The 24,829-nt window shown below is 47.2% G+C and overlaps 1 long non-coding RNA gene across 1 annotated transcript in view; it reads right to left on the reverse strand.

Annotated features, from left to right (window-relative positions):
* The window catches only part of LOC125282782 (uncharacterized), an 88,691-nt gene that overhangs the window by 26,256 nt on the left and 37,606 nt on the right, over window positions 1–24,829 (reverse strand). The window contains exon 2 of the long non-coding RNA XR_007190057.2: window positions 14,716–14,801. This is a non-coding gene — a long non-coding RNA (uncharacterized LOC125282782). The remainder of the gene's footprint in view (window positions 1–14,715; window positions 14,802–24,829) is intronic.

The raw sequence follows: 24,829 nt of genomic DNA on the forward strand, positions 1-24,829 counted from the left end.
TGAGGTAATGGAAGAAACCTGATCACTTGGAAGATTGCTGGCCAGTCTGTGGACTGCATAACACAAGGCCCCAATGTGCACTTAAAAATGGTTAAATAAGGGGGCCTGGGTGGCTCAGTTGGTTGAGTGTCTGCCTTCGGCTCAGGTCATGATCCTGGAGTCCCAGGATCGAGTCTCAGCCTCAGCCGGGAGTCTGCTTCACCCTCTGCCCCTCACCCTGCTCGTGCTCTTTCTCTAACGTGCTCTCTCTCTCAAATAAATAAAATCTCTTAAAAAATAGTTAAATTAGCAAATTTCATGTTACATAGCTCTTACCGTAATCTCAAAAATTAATATACAAACCCCCATTGAATTTTATGCTTTAAATGGATACATTATATGGTATATGAGGTATATCTCAGCAAAGCTGTTAAAACAAATCAGACAAAAATCTGCCTTTCTCCAAGTTGTTGTGAGCTCTTTGGAAGAAGAGGTCAGGCCTTTTACACACTCATATCTCATATTTAAGAAAGCTGGCTCAGAAGGGTGCCAGTAAGTGTTTGATGGCTGAATGATGACTCACATTAGCCGTGTGGAGAGTTCAAAGTAACCTACTAACACTATCTGACTTGTATTGGAAACCACCTCTGTACAGTTACCCAGATCTTCATTTTTGTAATTTAGTCACTTTTTCTTCTACAGTTTTTATGATTAAAAACAAAACGTGAAACCTTCTTTATGTCTCTACTTAAGAAGAAATCACAACTCAGCAACAACAACAAATCAAACAACTCAATTAAAAAATGGGCACAGGACCTGACTAGACACTTCTCCAAAGATGACGTACAAACGGCTAAGAGGCACATGAGAAGCAGCTCAATGTCACTCATCATCAGGGAAATGCGAATCAAAACCACAGTGGGATATCACCCCACACCCATCAGTATGGCCACTATCAAAAACCCCAAAGAACAAAATAACAAGTGTTGGTGGGGATGTAAAGATATTAGAACCCTTGCACACTGTTGGCGTGATGGTAAACATGATGGACCTGCTGGGGAAATTCCACAAAAAAGTTAAAAAACAGAACTGCCATGTGATCCAGCAATCCCACTTCTGGGGATATACCCAAAAGAATTGAAATCAGGATCTTGGGCACCCAGGTATTTGGGCACCCATGTTCATAGCAGCACCCTTCACAATTGCCAAAAGGTGGAAGCAACACAAGTGTTCATTGATGAATGGATAAAACGTGGTCCATCCACACAATGGAATATCACTCAGGCTTAAAGGGGATGGAAATCCTGTGACATGCTACAGCATGGGCTAAGCCTTGAGGACCGTTATGCTAAATGAAATAAGCTAGTCACAGAAGGACAAATACTGTATGATTGATTCCACTAACATGAGGTACACAGAGTAGTAAAATTCAGGGGCGCCTAGGTGGCTCAGTCGGTTAAGCCTTTGGCTCAGGTCATGATCCCAAGGTCCTGGGATTGAGCCCCGAGTTGGGCTTCCTGCTCAATGAGGAGCCTGCTTCTCCCTCTCCCTCTGTTGAGCCCCCCGCTTGTGCTCTCTCTCTCTCTGTCAAATAAATAAATAAAATCTTAAAAAAATATAAAGTAGTAAGATTCAAAGACAAAAAATAGAATTGTGGTTTCCAGGGGAAAGGGAAATTGTTCAGTGGATATAGGGCTTCAGATTTACAAGATGAAAAAGTTCGGGAAATCTGTTCTACAACAATGTGAATATATTTACCACTGAACTGCACCTTTCTAAAGAGTAAAGATGGTAAATTTTATGTTATGTGGGCTTTTTTTTTTTTTTGGCCACAATAGAAAAAATCAGCTGTAAGATTGGTGAAAGGTTGCCAATCATTGAAGTTGATGGGTACACTGGGATTCATCATGCTGCTCTATTTTAGTCAATGCTTGAAATTTCCCGTAATATAAAATAACTAAGAAAAGAACACAGCTCTTTTAGCACAAGTCACACTGAGGAAGACCCACTGGGCATCTGGATTTCTAAAACATCCAGAGGGACTTAGGATGTATGAGTTTGGGTGGACACCATTTTGCACACAGGTCACTTCCGGCATCCAAGAGGGAGAAGATTGCTCAGAGCTGCCCGTCAGACCCTGGACCACGTCTGCTAGGAACTAAGCGACAGGAGGTGGCACGTTTTGGCTTCTCAGGTTCCTCTAACACACGACAATAATCTGGGCATTATTCTGATGTGTGTAATTCTCTACTGGAGAGATACAAATAATGCTGATTATAGGACATGTATTTCTTATCTGTTTTATTTACATTGTCTAGTTACCTGCCTGATACCTGATTAAACTTCTCTGCCTACCTTCTTGGAATCAGCAGTATCAACACTCTTAATGTTTTATTAAGCTTCTCAAACACACCATCGATCCCTCAGCCAGAATACGCTGCTTTGTTACCATGGCTTTAGTCCCAACGCAGCTTTCCAGGGATATTTGCCAAAATATTCTTGGATTCATTCGTAATCCATTTACTAACTTACATCTGAAGGATAATTGTTTGTGTAAAATATTAACCACATTATTATGCCTGTGGATGGCTACCTATATGAATTGGGAAATTATACAAAAATAACAATAACTAACAATATAATGATAAGCAAATGCAGAGAATTCAAAGAACAGGCTAGCCTTCATTCAAGCGATCTCTGCATCATGCCAAAGTTCCAGATGAAAATGGAAGGAGTCACACAGCCGGATGTTTTATTTACCTGCTGTCAGATACCCACGCATTTGGACAGATCGGGGATAGTTTTCAGCATTGTGGATACAGATATCACCCCAGGCAACTCAAGGAAGACCAGACTTCAAAGGTGGTAAAGATGATGTTGAAGAGCAAGTTGGAGGGAGAAAAGTCTGGGGGATGTGGATATATTATGAGAGGATAAAGTGCCAGAAAGTAATAATGATGGAATATGTGTGACACGTGCACAGAGAGTCACATAGTATCCAGCTTGGAAAAAGCAGTGTTCTGGGACATCAGAGGATTCTGCCATATAATTTACAGAGGTCTTGAACCACCTTCTTCATTAGGGAGGGGGTGGGCTGAGAAGGTAGGAGAACAAGTTCCAAGGGCAATATATCCCTTGCCATTGAGCCAGCTGACTGACCTCTCCTGACACTGGCTCGTAAGTCGCCAAACCTTGAGTTATGGGTCCAAAATACAAGTTACCCCCCAAAATAATAATAAAAATAAAGGGTGTGCCATTTCTTGTGGATTTCACTTCTGAGGCTAGCCTTTGATCTCTGCAGCATATTGAGAAATCAAGTTACCAGGTGTTTTTTTCCCACTACAGCCATTTGTCAGCAGATGCCATAAACATCTGAGTTGTCCCTCTTGATCTTTATCAGAGATCGAAGTTTCCTATGATCTCCTCTGTGTGTGACATTTGTGCGTGGTTTCCTTGCTTAATTGTCTGATTTTTAGTTGTTGTTTTAGTTGAAAAGTTAAAGTAGTTTTTTGTCTTGTTTTGTTTTTAACTCTTCCTATCCTCACGCCAGTCCTCCGGGTGAAGTTTTCAGTCTCGCAATGACACCTCGTCAGGTTAGCAGCGTGTGACTCAGTTCCGTTCTGAGCAGACGTGAACCTTCTGAAATGATGACGAGGAGAATCTCGTGGAAAGGTTCACGAGGTTGTCATGACTCCTCGCCTGCCAGTGCCTGTGTAGAAGGCATCCAGGCTGGTCTGCAAAGAGCAAACCTCAGTTCCCCACAGCGGGGCCCAGTCTCTTCAGTTCAGCCAAGTTCCTCAGTTTACCCCCCATTCCCTTCCTTTCATGTGACAATCAAACAGTGAAGCAGAAAGCAGAATCAGGTGACCCCCTGTGTCTGCCCTCCCCACCTTGTCCCTCCCTGTTCCAAGGTTAAGATCTGTGCAGATCCGCCTGCCAGTGGGGGCCTCTAGAGCCCATCCCCATGAACCCTGAGGATTTCTGTATAGTTTCCCACACTTGTTCATGCTCGTGCTGGGTTCACAAAATCTACGTGTTTTTTTGTTTTTTGTTTTTTTTGAGTGAGAGAGAGAGGGGGACATGCATCATGAGCAGGGGTGGGAGGGAGGTGCAGAAGGAGAGAGAGAATATCAAGCAGGCTCCACACCCAGTGTGGAGCCCAGTGCGGGGCTTGATCTCACAACCCTGAGATCAAGAGTCGGACACTCAACAGACTCCGCCCCCTAGGAGCCCCCACAATTGGGATTTCTAAATGGCATATATCAGGGAAAGTGGATGGACATTTTTTGGGGCAAACGATGTGTGCGATGGTTTGGACCTCTCTGTGCTACAGCTATCCCACATGAAACAAGGGAAAATGGAGGCCGAGGATGTTATTAATGAATTTTTTCTCTTTGTTCACTATTTTAGTGCCTTTTAAGACTCATGCTGTTTTTCTGCATTCTGTCATAATACAGGCATCTTTGGGCTCTCACAGCTCAGTACACACACTTGCGTTTTCAAGCTCACAGTTGAGCTTCGCCCCGTGTGGATGCAAATGGAGCAAGTGTTGGGAGGAGGCAGCGGTCCCGTGTGGAAGGGAAGGCTGAGAAAATGCACTCGTGCTTCATTTGAGAGCAAAACACTTGAGAACACACTTGAGGCCGCTTGAAACACTTAGATGTGCCAGTACACAGGCCCAAGCCCCCTCCCTTGGGGAAGGACCACAACCCAGTGGTTTTCCCTATCCCAGTTCCTAAAGAGTGCAAGAAGACTGGAGGGCCATGTCTGTGAGGAGGGGTCCGCCTGCCTGACATTCTCAAAAGCAGTGTGTTTTTCCAGGAGCAGCAGCAGCGAGTGCCCATTGGTGCCTGGGGTCCTTACCGGGAAGCTAAAACACAGGACGTGTGTTGATCGCTGACAGACTTCTTTTGTACCATGTGTGGCCATGGTGATGATGACGTTTGGTAGACATTGGCTAGGTGCGCGTTTCCCTGTGGGGCTTCAAGTGTCTTGCAAGCTGGGTCTGTGACTGTCTCAGTAACCACAGGATCCCTGATTCTACAGAGCCTGATAGGTAGAAGGTGCCCGATGAGAAGTTGTTGAATGAATGAACAAGGCCTTTACTCAGAGTAGTGCTTCTGTCAGGGGGAGCTAAGAAAGATCCTTGGTGGAGGCCGAGGGGAAGCAAAGGTCCCACGTGGAGAGGAGGGGCTGATGGCAGGGAGAGGCACCTCCTTATCAGGGCAGCGAGGAGGTTAGAAATGGTGGCTCGGTGGGGACCGGAGGAAGGACATCAGGGTGGGACTGGACTGGGGTTCAGGCTGGTGGCTGGGAAGGGGCGTGGGGCGGGATGTGCGGGCAGGCAGCAGCAGGTCCAAGGGAAGGGAGCTAAGCAGGGCAGAGTCAGAGCTTAACTTCCTCGTGGGAAGACATTAGGGACGGAGGGGATAAAAGAGGGGCAACATAAAAGGAAGAGGAAGAGGACCCAGGGGTAGGAAAGGAGGAGGAAAAGAGGAAGGATAGGAGGGAGGGAAGAGAAGGCGAAGAAAAGCAAAGGAGAGGAAAAATGTCCCCTTCTCCCATTAGGTGGAAAAAGCACGAAGGCCAGGCGGACATGATTATTTTATAAAACATCACAGAAGGTGAGGGAAGACAAATAGTGGGGGAGCGGGAGCGGCTAATGTGTGCTGAGGCGCGGGAGAAGAGCGCCTGTATCCGTAATGAGAGGGCGAGATTGACAGGGAGAAGATGGGCCAGGCAGGAGAGTATAAATAGTAGCCCGGCTTGTTTGTAACTTTCATTTTTAGGTAAGGATGATTGGCACCTGGATGGCTTGGATGAAGGGAGCCCCCTGATCTTTAACTTGCAGGTCACATGGAGAAAACTTTGAGAAAATGCTCCGACATGGAGATGTCAACTTGAGTGACAGCCCCGTGTGAGGTGCCCTGCACTGGCTGCCTCCTTTACACGCATCACTTCACAGAAATGATGACTGCCATTGGAACAGAAGAATATCCTTCCCGACCGGGGTCAGGAAACTGACAGGGCCCACCCATTAATAGAAATAACTGTCACTTAAAATAAAATGCTTGGTGGAAAACTTCAGAAATCTATTAGATAACGTGGGGCCTGTGATCAGGGCCCCCATGAATCACTGGCTCTCCGATGGGGCGCCATGTGTGTGGGAGACAATTACATCCGGAGCAGCCGCCTCAGCCGGCCACGTGACTTCTTCATGCTGGATGTGTGGGCTCCGTCTCCCCGTTTACTGGCCTCCTCTATCTCAATCAGGAGCTTTGCCGGTGGGACAACACGGGAGGGGATCTGAAGGAAAAGATGGATGGCAACATACTTTCCGATTTGACAACTTCTGGCAAAATCTCTTCTGGGGAACTTTCATGGGATCTTGTTTTTGTTTTGTTTGTTGTTTTCTGATGCAAATAAAATGTTGCATCGAGATATTTGGCTCCTTAAAAGGACAATATAACATCTAGTCAATTTTTCTTAAACATTCAATAGATTTCTTAATTGGAGGTGCCCGTGTTACTCAGAAATGACAGGGTTTGATGATAGGCTTGCAGGAAATCACCCTTCATGGCCTGTTCTTGGGTGTGTGATGTGTGTGCTTCGTGCTCAGGCTGATGGTGTAAACAGGAGACGTTGATGTCATGCCCTGCATCCACTGTCTGGTCTGATACAGTCTTTAGAACAACGATAAGATAAGTATTAATGAGGCCCTTTTTACAAGGAGACAGCTGAGGTGCAGAATGACTGAGGAGTCTCCCAAGAGCAGCCACCTACCCAGACTCCAGTGAATGAGACGGCCCCGAAACTTAGGCGTTATATCCATTGTGTTATAGATCAGGAAACTGAGGCTCAGGGGTTGTGCAGCTGATAAGAAGAACAAGAAGGAATTGATCCACAGTTCATAGTCCTTCAAAATCTGCAAAGAGCTTTCAAAGAAGATGGTATCGGTCTCCTATTGCTCTGTAACAAAGGAACACAAACGTAGTGACTTCAAACAACAGCCATTCTCCCACAGTTCCATCGGTAGAAGTCCACCGGGCTTGGCTGGCCTTGCTTTAGGGTCTCACAAGACTGAAATCAAGGAGTCAACTGGCTGGGCTCTTCTCTGGAGGCCCTGGGGAAGGGTCTGCTCGTTCAGGCTGTTGGCAGCATTCAGTTCCTGTGGTGGTAGGACTGAGGTCCCCATGCCCTTGTTGACCATTGGCCAGAGTCACTCTCGGCTCCTATAGGCCACTCTCCAGGCTTTGCACATGGTCTGCTCCACCTTCAAAGTCAACAATGATGCACTGAATCCTTTTTCTGCTGCAAATTTCTCTGATTTCTCTTTCTGCCTCCAGCCAAGGAAAAGTCTCGATTATGTTAGGCCTCCCTGGGTCATAGCCCTATCTTATGGTCAACTGATTAGTTACATTAGTTACAGCTGCAAAATCCCTCTGCCACCTCATGTACCGTGACTACAGGAGTGACAGCTCACCACATACAGGGGAAGGGGTCACAGGAGGGTGGGAGTCCTCTTAGAATTCTGCCTACCACACACTATGGGCCGGGAATCACCGGCCCTTGGGTGCACACCAGTGTGCTCTCGGCTTGAGGGAATCCACTAACTCCTTCCTCCCAAGAGGGGAGTGGGGAGACAGCCCATCAGCCAGAGTCCATAGACACAGCTCCCCCAGAGCCTCTGCCCTTCAATACTCAGCCAGCAAGCTCTGTTTTCCTCAGAACCCCTTCCCCACTCCAAGTGTTTCTGGATCTCTCAAGAATGCTTTCTTCCCACGAATCTGACTGAATTGTGGTTTATCATCTCGAGTCCCCCTCCCTTATGTCACTCTTGTTGTCTGGGCTGCTGGAACTCATCTGCTACATGCCAAGTGTGGACACAGGCCCTTCCTTTATATCTATGTGGCCATGGAGGCTTCGGGATAACATCAGGGGCTGCAGTGGAAATGAGGACACTTTTTTGTTTGATTGATTGATTGATTGATTGATTTTGAGCGAAAGAGAGCATGTGAGCTCATGTGCAAGGTGGGACGAGATGGGGAGGGAGAAGAAAGGGGAAGGAATCTCAAGCAGACTCCATGCTGGGCAGGGAGCCCGATGACACAGGCTTGATCCTACAACCCTGAGATCATGACCTGAGCCAAAACCAAGAGTCGGACACCCACCTGACTGAGCCATCCAGGCTCCCCCAAATGAGGAAACTTTTAAAACAGATTCCAGAATACACATCTCCTAGAGTCCACTGCCCATGACCTTCAAAGGGTCCCCTTCTGGCTCTCTCTCTTCCTAGATGTCCATCCCAGATGGCCACCTCGACAGGACCAGCCAACTCCTCCCAGGAGTCAGGGGACAGCTTTCATCACATCCCTCTAGCCAGAGCCAATTCAAAGCCATGCTTCCTCTCAGCCCAGAGGGGGAAAGAAACCCCTCCTCCCTGTCTGGTTTCCTGGACAAGACAGAACCCCTTGCCTTGGAGAGACAGCCTTGAACATCAGCACACAGTGTTTGATTGTGTTGTGGCCTCAACCTCTCCATCCCAGAACAGGTTTGGGGCTCTACTCTGCATGACTACAAGAACATTGAAATGTTCTTCCCAATCCCGAATGAACAGACATGCAGTCGTCCCAGGGACAAGGTTTGCCTCCATCTCTAGCTAAGGAGGAAACTGCGAGCAACTTAAAATCTGTAACTTCAGTTTTAGCCATCATGGTTTTAAAAAAATAACTATCATGGTAAGTTCAGCTCCAAAGCACCCAGTTAGCAAACAAAATAAGACACAGGGTGCCATGGAGTGTCTCAATTCAGATTCCCCAGAGCAGACTCTGAAAGGGAGGCACCAAGACAGGGCTGAGAGTTACAGAAGGAGAAGTCCATCTGAGGAAGGCTTTCTGGAGAAGTAGCATGTGAGCAACCTCTGGAGGACTGGTAGAACAGGGAGGAGGAGGACCATGCCACAAACAATGTGGGACCAGGATCTGCGCCCACCCGAGAGCCTGCTGCAATTGTGGAATTTGCCAGCCATTCCTCCTGGCTCTGGAAAGCAGGAGGCGTGGGCTTTGTGAGTGCCGGGATGCCCTCGGCTCTAGCAGGGTTTGACCCCGGGGTCTCCTATCCGTCAGAAAAATGCACGGGGAAATAAAAATAATGGAGAGGTTAATTAATGGTGCCTGCAGACTTCTTTTTAACCTCCTCCACTTCACTATGTCAATAATAACTCAAGAGTAGACTTTCCTCAGGATATTCCAAAGCGTGACTAATTGCAATAACACCGAACACATTTCCCCCCTCCGTGTCTGCTCCAATTTGGAAAATGATTTTGCCCTTTTCCAGATAAATGATGCGAAATGGGTGAAGCATTTGAGCCTATTTGCATAGTAAAAGCTCAGATGCTAAGACCTAGGCACGCTTAGCAAACCCAGGCACTTCTTCAGAAACCAGGCCCAGCAAATAGCCCGACAGGTGGGGGTCCTGTTGTGGGCATGAGGGCAGAGACCCACAGAATCCCCCACTACCGTTTATAACAATGCTTTTGGGGAACTAATCTCCAGAATCACATAGGCAAGATTTCTTTTTCTGAAGGTAAATTTTGCTACTAAGAGATACACCTCAATGGTGATCCCAAAGGTCCCTAAGATTTCCAAAGGTCATGAAATACATTTATTTGTTAATTTTTATTTACTGCCTGAGACATGAGGCTTTGAGATGGGTATGAGTAGAAAGTCCAGTGAGGACAGGAAGTTTACATGGCCATTGTGGGAAGTGATCTGCGTGTCTGGAACACATCAGGGATACAGATGACTTGCAGGCTATGCTTACCACATGCCTGTCAGCCCAAAGTCTCCAAAAAGGAAGTCTGCATGTGGTCAGTGTGTGCCCCGAGCCAGGTACTTGTGGTAGATGGCCAGAACGGCCTTCATTGATTTTACTTGCTCTCTCTACCCCTTTGGATCATCCCCTCCCTCGCTGGCTCTGGGTTGGCCTTCTGTCTTTCTTTGGCTCCTGGGACATTAGCAAACAAGGCAGCAAAGGCAGAAAACGTGCCTGCACATTGGGGCCTTCTCTCCTGCTGCCCTTGGATGCAGGATATCCAGATATAAACAAACCTAGGCTAGGCTGCTGGGTGAGGACAGACACACGGCCCCGGGATCCCTGTCACCCAGCTGATGGCCAGCCAACCACCACACAGGTGGGTGAAGCCATTTCAAACCCTGCGAGCGCCAGCCGACCTGCCAGCTGACCACCGATGCGTAGTGGTCTCAGCTGAGTTCAGCTGAGCGAGTCCGACTAGCCCAGCCCAATTTGCTGACAGGCAGCGTTGTGACCTACATAAATGGTGGTGTTCAGATACAAATGCTATTTGGGAGTGCTTTGTTATACAGCAAAAGCTGATGGTTCAATCTTAGCCCTCAGTCTCTTCATCTGCAAAATGGGTTCAGAGGGTTTCTTGAAGCTGACATGTCCTAGTCCAAAAGAGGTACTCAGAATTTGTTTGTTCCATCCTTTTCTGCAAAAGAGGAGATGTTGTGAATTTGCCCCAGTTCTTTATCATCTCTCCCATCACATCTTGCCATGGCCTTTCTGGGGGAGCACTGACTTTGGGCTTGGCCATGTGACTTGCTTTGGGTGGGGATACGTGGGCAGAAGTGGCAGTGACTGGGTTTTGAGCCTAGACATTGAGAGACCCGGAGGGCTCCCCATGGCTCTCTGGGGCCCCTGCCCTTGCCAGGAGAAGGGCATCCTCTGGGCAGGCCCCTGGTTGCAGGAGGAGGATGAGAGATGAGTCCTCACAAAACTACCTCCAGAATCCCCCCAACCAGAGCTGTCTGAAGCAGAGCCCCAGCCTGGACTTGTTGACGCCAGCTGACCTTCACGTTGGAGAGAATAAATCATTGCTGTCTTAAGCCACTGAGGTTTAGTGTGGTTTGTGGCACCGCGTTATTGTGGCAATGGCTAACTCACACAGGCAGGATGCAAACTCACTGACCACATTTGAGAGTCTGTGTTCTGGACAATTCTCAAGAGGATCTGGAAACAAGACCAAGGGAGAGAAGGTATGAGCAGGGGCTGGCCCCTTACTCCTGCCATGTACTTGTTGATCATGAAGATGCTTGTTGACCCCTGCAGAGCTGTCTGTGGGGAGCAGCAGAATTGAGGAGAAGCCCTCCAGCAGCTGATGGACAAGGTGCCCTGCGGCAGGGGCTGTGTTAACCATTCTGCCTGCTCCAGCTTGCCTCCTCCAGACGGCATACGGAGGTAGGTGCTGCAGTCATACCTGCCCCCCGAGTCAGGAAACAGCAGCAGGGTGAAACTGAGGAACATGGCCAAGGACGTGAGCATTGAGAGTTGAAGTCTAAGGTCCAACCCTCGGGAGGGTCTCCCACTCGGCCACCACTCTGCAGTCTAATTCCACGTGGGAAGGCCAAGATCTCCTGGGTTTTCGCTGTTGCCAGCCTCAGCTGGTGCTTTGTGCTTATTGTAGAGGTCAGCAGCACTGTGGCCTTGAAATACCATATTTCAGTTTACGAACTAAAGAAGGCCTGTATGCAGGAAACCAGTTCCTCACACCCGGAGTTTGCATTCATGACGGGTGTGCCATAAACGACATTTTTCTCTTTTTTTGAGAGCCCTCTGTTGCAAATGTGCAGCAGCGTACTGATTTCTGTGAACGCATCTGATGTTCACACCTGAGTTGGCTGCGCCTTCACAGAGAGCAGGGATGGCCAGGCAGGAAGGAGCTTCTGCCAACAGCCAGCAAGGGATGGAATCGCACTGCGATGGAACAATCAGTTTGGAGCTCTGGTGCTCTTCTCGTGCTTGCTCCTGCACAGGTGATGCTCCCAGGAGGGGATCCTGTCATTTGTCTGCCAAAGGGGGGGCACCTGGAACAGGGCAGTGGGGCAGGGCCAACAAGTGTCACCTGGGACCTTTCCGGGCAAACCAGGGAATGTGTTGCCGCGTCCTGTCCGGGAACGTTACAAAAAGAATGACAAGTTACCTTTGAAGGACTTTATCTTTTACGGAGCCCTTTTGCCTACCCTGTGAAGCATCATCAGAGATCACTTTCCAGGTGGGAAACCTGAGACCGGGTGCTTGAAAGGCGTGTGACAAAGCACGTGCGTGGCGCAGTGGTGACTTGAATCTAGGCTTTTCTAACTCCAGATCCGAATCCTTTTTCCATAGGATGTCGGCGCGTCCTTAAAATCATTTTCCATGACCTGTGCACTGAAGTCACCTGACAAATATTTGTTGAGTGAATGGGTGGACGTAACAGCCAGAAAAATAACAAGGAACAGAGCAGCACGGTATCTCGGGAGTTCGTCAAGGACTCAGAGGTGGTTTGTAATGTACGAACGGCTCTGTTCTGTTGGAACTTCTCTGAAATCTCCTAATACCTTAATTGCTCCTTAATATGAAGGGATTCTGCCAATATCCCCTTCTTCTGTTCTGGGGTTGCTAGAAATGAGTACTTTGTTCTTTCTGGCGTGGGAGGATTTGGTGGAGCTCTATAATCAGCAAAGTGGGAATAATGTCTTTTTTCATGTGTTCTCTGCCCCCCTCACGCCCTCCGGCGATCCTTTCCTCCTTTTGAGTTTTGAGACGCTCTTTTATTTGTGGTCCCCCCTTCCACCCGGTGTCAGAGGGGGTGCTGCTGCCTTTTATAAAGGCTTTGAAAGGCTCCCTCTTTCCCTCCAAAGTTTCCACTGAGGCTGTGTTGCTGGAAACACTTAAGAAATTAGTTAAGTGGTGTGATTCCCCAAGCACTTCTAACATTAGCCTTCATTTTTCTGGAGAAAATGCTTTCACTCCTAAGAACCGGAGACAATAGGGAGTGAGGTGCTAGTGCTATTTGAGGCTACTCAAATATCGTGGCCATGGCGTCCACGAATATAGCTTGTAATGATGTTTTTTAAAGTGATGCTTTCTAGAAATAAACTCAAGACAAGGAAGGAAAGTCTGCTCTGATCTCTCTCTGCTCAGCCCTGAGGCTTCCGTGACTACCTTCTCATTCATAATCGCCACCTGTTTGCCTCACAGAGCTGAGGACATGCTCTGATCTTCAGGAAGAACTTTCTCTGCCCTTTGTTTTTCTGCCACAGTGTTTGCTCAGGGAACTCCAACTTACAAATCATTTCATCAACACATCTGCCCAAAGGGATCATCAGCAACCTCTTACTGCGACAGTCAGTGTGAAGGTAGCACCTCGTGCTGTGGCGCCTCACAGACCTGCACCAAACCGTCATGGCGCGTCCCTGCGTTCACCCACCCACTCGCTTGTGTGGTCACAGAGGACACAGGACTGTATGTGCTAGAACCTCTGCTCGGGGGAGATACAAACATGGTTAGGACTCTTCCCAGGACTCCAGGGTGCACAGTGGGGGGCACAGGCAAGTAGACAAAGACAACGGAGTGTAATGGCCCTGGAGAAGAGAACTCCAGGCACTGTCCTGTGTCCCCAACTACACTGTTCCTGGGAAGGGGACTGTAAGCTTCCTAAGACCAAGACCGTGTCTTGTTTGTCTTTGTGTCCCTGGTGCCCACACGTGGCCAACACACAGGAGGCAGCCAACAGGCATCTGCTGAATGAGAGTCATTACAAAGAAGGGGCTCTCTCCCCCCAAGACCACGCAGGGCTGGGGTGGAAGAGGGTGGTCAAAAAGTCTTTCCAGAGAAGCCGGTGCTGAGCCAAGTCAGCCATGGCTGGATGAAGACAGGGGAGGGAATGGTGTTGTACTCAGAGGAAATAGCATGGGACAGGGGTGGGGTGCTTGTGACACCCCAGAGGGCATGAGAAGGAGCAGCACAGACCCAACGGAGCCAGGGAGCCTCTGGGTTCAGGACGGATGCTACCGAGAGGCCAGTAGCAGGGGAGGATCCTGATGGCGAGATTGGAGTGGGGAGAAGCAGGGAGATAGAAACCATTCAGCAGGACCCTTGCATGCCATTCCTATATGCGTCACACTAGGAAAGACCAGGGGACATCAGCTCGCACTCCTTGTCTTGTCTGCACTCCGTCATCATGGCTTTCCCCACCAGCACGGCTAGGGCCCTTCACTGGTCCACAGGCATGTGCAGTGGGAATGAGGTACTCATGCATGATGCCCCCACCCTGTCCCCTGCGCCCCCCACACCCATCGCTCGGATTCATCCTCTCTTCTTCCTCTGTCCTTGAAGGAGATAGCTTCCTTTCCCAACACGCTGCCAGGCTTTTGAGATATGGACCTAGGAAAATGACTAGAGGGACATGGGGCTGGAGGGGAAGAGAGGAAGGGGATAAAGAGAAGGAAAGGACTTAAAAGCCACAGGGGAGGGGCAGCCTCTGTGCTGCTTGGAAGCAGAATTTTGAGAGTGAAATGTCTCCAGTTTGAGAGTCCCTACAGGAATTGCATAAGAACTGGAGAAGAAAAGAAAGAAGGAAAAGGAGTTTTCAGAAATGTTTCTAGATATTATAATTTGTGTTTCCTCTGACATTCTACTAAGGAGACTGGAATCTGTAATCCAGTCCTCGGGATGTACTCAGGTCCTACATGGTTATCCTGGAAAAATTCGGGGGGAGCTTCCAGGGTTTCTGCGGTTACTTTACTCCCCAGCATGTGAGGAGCTGTGTACCAAGTACCAAGGAATGCTCGAATGCAATGGGTTGCACTATATAAACGACCACCTCCCCTTGCTTTGTCTCCACCCTCAGAGACTAGGTTGGCTCCTTCCGAGCTCTGTGCCCGTTAGCATTACCTTAGCATATCTGCAGAACATGACGTGCCCAAGAAATCTCCAAGGTCAAGTATGTCTGGTTCATCTCTGAGATATTTCCAAGACCCCTAGGGAAAGAAGAAAAAGGTGAAAGATAAGAGAGACGATAAGGAAAGAAGGAAGAAAACATGTCCCCCTACTTGGTGCCAGGCACTAGGCCTGACACTTTGTGCACCGAACATGATTTATTTAACTCCTGCCAGCCACACACAGCATGATTTACCATCCCCCATTTTTGAGGCAACCGAGACACAGAGAGATGGAGTAACTTACTCAGCCAGTAAGTAGAGAGATGAAAACCCAGTTCTACCTGAATGACAAGGCTGGCCTCTTTGCAGCAGGGCATTTGCCTTTCCAAGATTTATGTCCTGCTGCCAGACAGAGTCCCTCCGAATGACCCAGTCCTCCCCATCCAGCATTCCGTGGACTGAGAAAGATGAAGGATGGGAGTCTATGAGCTTCTCCAGTTAAGCAACCAGTCCCAGCTCACTGCAGCCCGGCTGGAACTGACCCACTGGTGCATAAAAACAGGGCCCTGGAAACATATCCAGTATACTTGTCCCACCTGAAGACCATGTGGTCCGGTGGGAATCGTGGAAGGTGGGAGACCTGGGTTCTACTCTATGACCTGGCAAGTCAAGCACAACCTTAGTTTTCTACTCTACAAAATGGAAAAACAATATTTATTAAACCCTTCCAAAGCTGTTAGAGAATGAAATCTACAGTAGATGTGAAGGTCCTTTTAAAGAACAATACAGAAAGAATGTAAATGGTTGCTTTAGTTAGGCTTACATCTTGTGTGGTAGTAAGGTTTTTGTTTTGTGTGGTTTCACATTCTTGGGAAGTAGGCAAGGCAGGCATTTGCATCCCCATTTAACAGATGTGAACACTGAGACTCAGGAAGCCTACGCTACATGATTGGTAGGTGATAGGGGAGCCCTTGCCTTCTGAGTCGTCATCACCCACCTCTCCCTCCCTGCTGCACCCCACACCTGCCTGTCTTCCATCTGGGCCCATCACCCACCTAAAACTTCCTGATGTGCCTAGGCCTGGCAAGGCCGTGGTTTGACCTACTCGCAGTCCAGAATGTCACCCGAGAGGCTACCAGCTGTGGCCAGGCCCTACTGGGCTCAGATCAGGAAGGGAGTGTGAGCCTGGCAGGACACAACCCATCATCACCAACAGAGAGGAAAAGCCACTGAAAACCTGGTGCCGCTGGTGGCTGGGGGCTGAGTGTCACCTTCAGACAAGAGGGGGAAGTGACAAATGTGAGTACCCCTCAGTCAGTGCTCAGCAAATGAATTTACTACCTTCAATCTCAAAGTGCTGGTCTCGTTTCCATGGAATAACATTTATTTCAGTTTGATGGATGAGACATAAATCAACTTCTCTGTATTTGCTGGGTGTACTATACTGTTTCTTTAAAAAAAAAAAAAAAAGTTTGAAAGGTAATTCTTCCCAGAACTGGATTGATGATTGCACGTCTCCTATTAGCAGGATTTGTAAGACCAGGATTGACAGCTGTTTTAGTGCTCCCCCGCTGGGAATGGTTTGTTTAACAAACACGGCAGGACACATACATGTTCCCCTGGCTGCCTGTTCTCATTCCCGTCTCGTAGCATGGCACTGTGCCCACTCACAAGCCGTCAGCTCCCTGCCCTTGGGCAGAGGTGCCAGGGAACTGGGGCTATACACTGGCATCGTGCAGAACGCAGAGGATGCCTGGCTTTGCCTCTGTCTGAAGTCACTTGGTGCCCCCAGCAACCCCGCGTCTTTCCATCTGCACGTCCTCAATCTGGCACCTGAGTGTTATGACAAGACTCTGAACAAATGATACGATTAGCAATAGCCACTACTGTGTATTGAGTGTTTGTCAGGTGCTCAGGAGGATAACATTACCACCCCCAGTCTGCAGACGAAGAAGTAGAGGCTTGGAGAGCTTACCTAGCCAACCCACCACCCAGAGGCTGTAAGTGGTAGAGCTAGCAGAGCCCCAAGAGCAGGAACAAACAATTCACAGGTGGGAAAATTCAAGGGACAATAATTATATGAAAAATTTGAGGACTGGAATGAATAAATTATAAGGAAAGCAACACCATTCTTTCGTATTGGCAAGCAAATAAATATTTCTTACAATACTTGATGCTCTTATGGCAAATTAGAAATGGCTACTGTTGGGGCGCCTGGGTGGCACAGTGGTTAGGCGTCTGCCTTCGGCTCAGGGCGTGATCCCTGTGTTGTGGGATCGAGCCCCACATCAGGCTCCTCTGCTATGAGCCTGCTTCTTCCTCTCCCACTCCCCCTGCTTGTGTTCCCTCTCTCACTGGCTGTCTCTATCTCTGTCGAATAAATAAATAAAATCTTTAAAAAAAAAAAGATTAAAAAAAAAAAAAGAAATGGCTACTGTTTGACATTCCTTCTGCTGGGACATAATGCCTTGGTCCCCTCCCTGGAGGCTGGGTGGGCTCTGTGACTGCTTTGACAACAGAAATGTGGTGGAAGTGACATTGCGCGTTCAAAGACTGGCAGCTTCCACTTCCTTCCTCTGGGAACCCTGGCTCGCTTGTGTACCCTGAACCACCTTGTAAGAAGTCTGATTAGCCTGCTGGAGAGACCATGTGAAGAGGTCCCGAGACCACCTGGAGAGGGGAGGGATCTGATGGAGCCAGGGGGCGGGACATGAGGATAAGCCATCCTGGACCCTCCAGACCAGACCAGCTGCCAGCCGAACCCCTTCAAGAAACCCCAGTCAGTGCCGCTCAGGGCAAAAGAACCAGCCGGCTGAGTCCTGCCTGAATTCCTGACCCACAAAATTATGCGAGATAATGAAAAGCCTGTAATTTCAAGCTGCTCACTTTGGGGAGAGTTTGTTCTGCAGCAGTCCGTCACTAGAAGAGCTGGTGAAAAGGAGCGTGGACAGCAATCTGGTAATACGTATCTAATTAGGATCCTTCAAATGTTTGCTTCCACGGATTCCGTAATTTCCTTTTGAGGAGCCTATTCTAAGCAAGTAACCCAAAACGTGGGCCCCACTTTATAAAGATTTCATTTCAGCTTTATTTATATTAATGTAAAATTGGAATAAGCCGCATGTGGAACATGACAAAAATTTAAGTTATAGCATGAGCAACAGTGTCTCATTCCAGAGTGTTTTAGAAAGCTGTTGAAGAGTTTTATTGACAGTGGAAAGTAATCTAATTTGTGTTTTTAATAGTGCTTATCAATGTTAAAAAACACATTCATATATAAATGAAGTAAAGAAATATGCCAAAAATAATAACCATGGTTGCCTTTAGGTGATGGGATCATGGGTGATTTCCCCCTAATTCTTCAAACTTGTCTCTACTTTTCAGGTTGTTTATGAGATGGCATTGCTTTTTTCTTATGAGAAAACAGAGCGAAAACAAGCAAACATTAAAATAAAACAGGAGCAAAGTCTTTGAAACTAAGTCTAAGTTAGACAACACCGAATGCAAGTGGGCACTTGGGTAAAATACATCTTTCACCCAAATACAAGCAGTAAGCTATGCAGGTTGACATTCTAACATCTTTTCCATAAATTTACGCTTAATCTGTGAAGGTCTGAACAAAGACATCTTGTGAAGTTCTACAGATGGGTAGAAGCTGCTTGTCCCAACATCTCCTTGTTCAGGAAGCCCCAATCCACTGACCCACCCAAAGCAGGAAGTGATCCACCCTCCAATTCCAACCCAACTCCTAATTTCCAAAGCACTTGATGCTTATTCCTTTACCCACGTTAAGTGAATGTTGGCTCTTGCTAGACCCTGTGCTTGATACAAAAGAGCAAGTTCTTGCCTTCAGGGCATTTACAATCGAGTCTCAAGGCCACTGGTACCTTCTAGGTTGTATTAGATAGTGTGCCTATGGCGTATCTCTTCCATCCGCCTGCAAGCTATGGGAAGAGAGAGGCCTCCAAGTCAGACCCTCTTCTGTGTTCCCATGGTACCCAGACTGAGGTCGGGCACAGAGTAGGAATCTGTGGGAGGAATGATGCCTAGAATGCCCTGCCCAGCTCTCAATTGTTAGAGTAAACTATGCTAAATAAAGTACAGGAAGTGGTGTGTGAGCAGCAATCCAACATACAAGCAGGAAGTATTAGAGTTATTAATTACATGGAATGAAAATCACCGAGCATTTTCACATAAGGGGGAAAGTATTCCCTCATCTGCATTTGTCTGAGAAGCAATTCTGCCTTCTAAATAAGATTTTCTTGTCCCAAAAAGTGGAAGCAGAGGACACAGATCATGAGTCTACAAGATGTCAGCTTCCCATGTAAGCTGAGCAGAGCGCACGTATGCGCCCCAACTGCCCCTTCTCTTGTTCCGCCATGGCAACCTTTAATCCAGCCTTCGTGGGAAGGGTCAGTGCTGTAAGCAAACAGCAAGGATCCGTGAAATTCCACAAGCATTACTGAATGCCAAAGAGAACACTTAGTTTTCCTTCGTATCTGTGAATGTTTTCAAAGGCATAATCCCTTTTTATAGTTTTAAATCTGTTTATAAGGAGAACCCTGAGTCACAAACACTAAGCCATGTGTCCGGCTTTCAACTCCAGTAGCTGTTGACACTGCAGATACCAGACCCCACCTGGAGAATCTTACTTAGCAGGTGGAGTGGGGGTAGGGGGTGGGCTTGAGATTTCCACACAGGTGTCCTGGGACCTTAGGCTGAGGAACTGCGATGTGTGCGGGGTGCTGATTTGGGGGATTTCCAGAGGTAAGCTATTAGAGGGATGAGGAACAGAGTGGGGGAGAAATAAGCTGAGTTTTTCTTAGACGATTTTAGATATTCATTTGTTTGTTTACACATTTTACACAAACATTTCTTTAAAGTCAATTGTGTGCCAAGACAATGACTGAAGCGACCCAATGGAGGTCACTGGCAAGCTGAGGGACATTTCTATGGGGTGATGGGGACAGAAGCCAGCTCACCATGGGCTGAGTAAGTGGAAGCTGAGGAAATGGAGCCCATGTGTGATGGTGGCTTTTGCATGAAGCTTGGTTTTGAACTCAAGAATAGGAAAGAGTGAGAGAAAGAATGAAGGGGGAGTGGGAAAGAGGGAGAGGTGGGAGGAAGAGCAAGGGGGAGAGGGAGAAGACAGAAGGTAACAAACAGAAGAGGGACCCAGGACTTTTTGAAGATGGGTAGATGGGTGGGGAACTTGGGTGTATTTCCTTGTTGCTGGGAAAGGGCCAATAAGAAGGGAGAGGCTGATGTTCTGGGGGTGGGGCGGAGGGAAGGAGGGTTGTTAGAGTGAATCCCTCAGAAGGTGGGATGGGATAGGACCCCGAGACTGTTGAGGAACTGGCTGGAGATAAGTAGCTGATCTCCATCTTAGCACAATGGCTAAATAGTGGTCACATCCCGGCTCTGACACAGACTACGTGAGTGGCCCCGGGCAAGTGTGTTAGCCTCTCTGTACCTCAGCTTCTTCATCTCTAAAATGGGGATGAGACTAGTGCCTACATCACAGGGGTGTTAGGAAGATTAAGTAAAGGAGCACCGGGTACAGACTCCATGGTAGGCGCTACATAACCATTATCTGTGGTCGACATACTCATTAAAACGAGAAATAAGGAGAGGATGGGGGAGGTCAGGTTGGTTTACAGGGTTGGTCATGGTCCTGCCTGAGGGCCTCTGTTTTCTCTGTGAACTGGGGAGCAAGGTCATCTGCTGAGAAGAGGGGCCGCTGTGGGAGAGCTGGGCAGACTTTTGATGAGGCGCAGAGATTCAAAATGGTCTTCAGTAGGAGCTGGAAAGGGCAGTGTTGAGGCCCACGGGGTACAGGCCCCAACCTGTCTGGGAGCAGCTGAGGGCCAGGCGGGGACATGGCACGCAGTGGGGTCCATCCAGGGTCGGGTCTGTGCCAGTGGGCATGAGGGACGGACGGCTCCCTCTGCTTCACCCCTTTGTCTCGTGTTCTGCTCTGAGCTGCAGGCGCACACATGGACCCCCAGGCAGCAAACCCACAAGCGGGTCACTCAGACAAGGCATGCAGATGGCTCAGGCCAAATCGTGGATCCTGTCAGGCAAACCACTCATGTGCTCGGACCGCGGGTCTGTGTTAGTAGCAGTAGCCAAGGGCTGGAGAAAATGTCCACAAAGTGAGTAAGCAATCACGTCATGACGCCAAAATGGAGCTCTCATTCTACTACGGGAGGCCAGTCCAGATAGCAGTCCCACTGCTTTAAATGAACTCTTTTATTTAATTTCTCATCACGGGGAGCCCTTGCCGTGTGTGTGTGCTGGGTGCTCCGATGTCAACAGCACCCGAGGAAATGTTTAGTTAGGCCTAACCCTCAGACTCACAGCACAGGACACTGGTGCGGAGTGACGGGACACAGACTGACAGCTACCGAGCCAAGGAACAAGCCTCACTTAGTACAACAGCTCCTGAGGGCCAGGATGAAAGCTTTGTCTCCTCCAACGTCGAAACTCTAACATCTGCTTGACAAAAACGTCTGATTGGATGATTCTTACGGAACAAAGTCTAGGATACCAAGCTCCGTTTCAAAAGAGCTTTTTCATTGCTCACCACTTAACATTAGACTAATAACATTCAGTATTTGTATGGTTCATTTATGTTTTCAAAACACACAGAAACATTTAATTAAGCAGTAAATATCCATCTTTTCCTCTCAAAAAGAGCTCAAAGTAAGGTCCGTCAAAACATGATTTTAATTTGATCACCTGCTTTTTGAAGTCAAATCTCTCCGACTCCAGCAAAGTGTGGGGTGGAGGCAATTATCTAAATTATTCAGGAAGCAGAATTTTGGCCTAAATCATCACATTCCTAGAGAACAAAGAATATCTGTCAGTTCAGCCGAAAAAGCAGAAAAATGGAACACTTTGCTCTTTTTCTACATGAAATAGCACATACGCTGCCTTATTTTCTCTGAGCTAATTGACTAATGAATTCTATTTGACCCTGTCCAAAGATGGAGAAAACTCCTGGGAAGGTGAAGCCACGAAGTTAAAGATTCCTTCTCTTTGCACAACTCGGAGAGGAGGTATCTGTATTTACCAAAGGTTTTCTGCTGTAAGTTTCTGTGCCAAATTGGAACTTCCTAAGGAATGGTGCTCCAGGAGTTTCAGCTAACCCCCTTCTCCATTCCTAGCTTTTCACCTGAAAAGACTCCATACTCACAGAATGAATTGTAAAGAATGGTTTTATAAGTGATGTGGCCTCTGAGAAGTGACTCATGGAGCTAACACTAAAGTTTATGAATTACACTGCTTCACTTGTGACAACATAACTTAGGAGGAAAACCAGCTTTGTGTAAAAAGCCTCAGACCCTAGAAATGGTGAGTTTAGCCAGAAGCACTGGCTATCCTCTTCTGTTCATTAAAACAAAAAGTTTCCTCCTGAGATGGAAATGAGTTTGACTTTGAATAAAATCAAATAAACTCAAGCTGACTGGATAGAAGGGGAGGTTCAGGGATGGATCGTGTGTTATTGTTGTTATTTTTCAAATACAACAACGAATCACCAATTAATTAGGATCTGAAAGAACAGAAGTAGTCTTGGGATTTCTAATTTTGAAATTCTCAAAGTGTAAGTCCTTTTCAACTCACAAAGCTTATATGGTGACACAATATGTTTGAAATAAAGTCTGGGTGGAGTTTGGGTCTCTATTCTGGAGTTCGTCTGAAGGAGGGAGCAGGAGGGCGCCATTATGCACAAACTAGAGCCATGGGGGCTTGGTCAACGCCTCCTGCAGATGACGAACCATCAGCTGATTCATCTTGATTTCGATGCTGCTGACACCTGCTCTGAGAGCCCGTCCTGTTTCCATGGTAACCAAGGGAAAGCATCCTTGTCCACATACTTTCGGAACCTCATTAAATCAGGCAGCAGGACAGCAGCTGTGTTCTCCATGCGTTACTCTGACAGCCATGGACTAATTTTACGATGCTCAGGTGATTCTGGGCCCTTTCGAGGCCAGACTGTTGAGAATGTGTAGATAGTGAGACAGATGGCAGAATAAATAAATATTGCCAAAGTGTTTAACGCACGCAAATTTTCTGAAAGGTGCGAACCAACAATGGTAATTTTATTGACTGAGGTAATTTGAAGCCAAAATAGTAAATATGAAGAGGATGGGAAGCTCTTGGAAAATGTTAACTTGAGACACTCTTCTGATGATGATTATCTCTTGGGAAAATAAGGCTTCACGGTGTCACTAATGTGGTTCAAAGGCAGCGTGAGATGTGAACTCCAGAACTTTCTCCTCCCCACCACCTTATTATTTGCTGGATTCTGGAAAACCTAAAGGATGTTCCCTTTACACACACCAGGATATAGATGTTTGATAAAACCAAGAAGTCTGTCCAAAGCCCAATTTATACGACAGTGACATGCGGATTTAACAGACACTGAGGCAATAGCCGGATTATTCCCATGGCTGTTTTCCCCCAAGGCTGCTTGAAGATACATGTTCTGTCGAAAGGAATCTGGGATAGCTTGCCTGACCCAGAACAAACACATCTTGCTGATTCCCAAAGATAATCCAAAAATCTCTTCAAGCTGAGGACAGTAGAGCAAGTGTTGAATTCATCAGTTTTAATGGAGATGACCAACAGCCGAGAGGAGAGTCCCAAGGGCTTCTGTTGTTCTCATGTAGCACAGAGTAGTGGCTTCTTCCTCACATCTAGAGCTGACTCCTTGGGGTCCAAGCTCTGCCTGCTACTGCCAGGGGCACGGCCTTGGGCAAGTTGTCTCACATATCAGGGCTCCTGTTTCGCTTCTAAACTGAAGATAATAATGGTGCCTACCTTCTGGGGTCAAACTGAGAATGCAATGAATTCATACCTGGCAAGTGCTTAGAACAGTGCCTGGTGCATATTAAGTGCTGCTTAGGGGTTAGCCAATTGGGCGTTTTCCCTCTATGATTGTCATATTGTATGAGTACTGTCTATTTCATATGGTACTTCCAGTTTTCCCATGAAGCTGTTACAAATAAATGGTTTGCCTTTGGAGGGAGTGAGACCTGTGCTTGAAACCCTGTTTTTTTTGTTTTTGTTCTTTTTGCGTATTTATTAGCTGGGCCATCCTACGCAGTGACTTCGCCGCCCTGAGCCTCAGCTTGTGCACCTGCAGTTGCAGAACCCATCAGCCAGGGGGATTCTGAGGATGAAGCGAGTGACAGTCACCTGGTGTCTGGCTCAGCGAAGGCGCTCAGTCCAGGAAAACTATTAGGATCGTGTCGCTCTTGGTATTAACAAGTCATTGTCAAAGCTATGTTAAAATCTCAGGGAAGCTAGGCTTTATTTTATCTGACAGAGAATTTAAAAATAATATAGAGTGAGGTAGTGTCCAAATAGATTCTGGATTGTACATGATTTCTGAAAGTAGGAAAAAGACTGCTCCATTCCTCCTTGAAAAATATGCTCTTGACTTTGCGTGTGTGTGTGTGTGCGCGCGCGCGTGTGTATTCAGTCTTTAAAGGAGATTCTATATCTTTAGGCTTCAAAAATTGCATAGCAAAATATTCTGTTAGAAGAGGTCAAGAATTATGTAAACTGTCATGTAATTAATTAGAATCAGAATACCATTAATATGTCAAGAGTTGGAGCTCTCACTAGTTACCCCAATTCTCTATCTCTGTAATGAAAAAAAGATGTCCTTACTAGGTGATTGTCCAATATACAGAATTTTATCGTTACTCTGAAATTGGGTAACGGTCATATGTAATCAATTAAAATTACATTATGCAAAATAGAAAATCCCTACTTTGAATGAGGGAGTCCAAAATCTACGAATAAACAAATTTGGAGGGAGAGAATTGGGAGTGGCCTCAGCGTACAAAGTTAACTGTTCGTCTAGCACGTGTTCTTCCTGGAGCTATAGAATTCTTCTGCTTCCTTCTCCACTCTTTCAGGCTGAGCAGGACTGATTTGGGGGTATGTAAGAAAATGACACCACTTACATTATTTTAGAATATGAAAAAACATTTGTTGGCATGTGTCATGCCTAAAGCCCTGTGCTAATGCCAGAGAGAACTCAGGTCTATCAGACACTGTCCTCCTTGGAGAAGCCTAAGACCCAAAGGGAAAGACAGTCATATATAGTTACT

The sequence above is a fragment of the Ursus arctos genome, unplaced genomic scaffold (genome assembly GCF_023065955.2).
Source record: "Ursus arctos isolate Adak ecotype North America unplaced genomic scaffold, UrsArc2.0 scaffold_7, whole genome shotgun sequence".
Lineage (NCBI taxonomy): Eukaryota > Metazoa > Chordata > Mammalia > Carnivora > Ursidae > Ursus > Ursus arctos.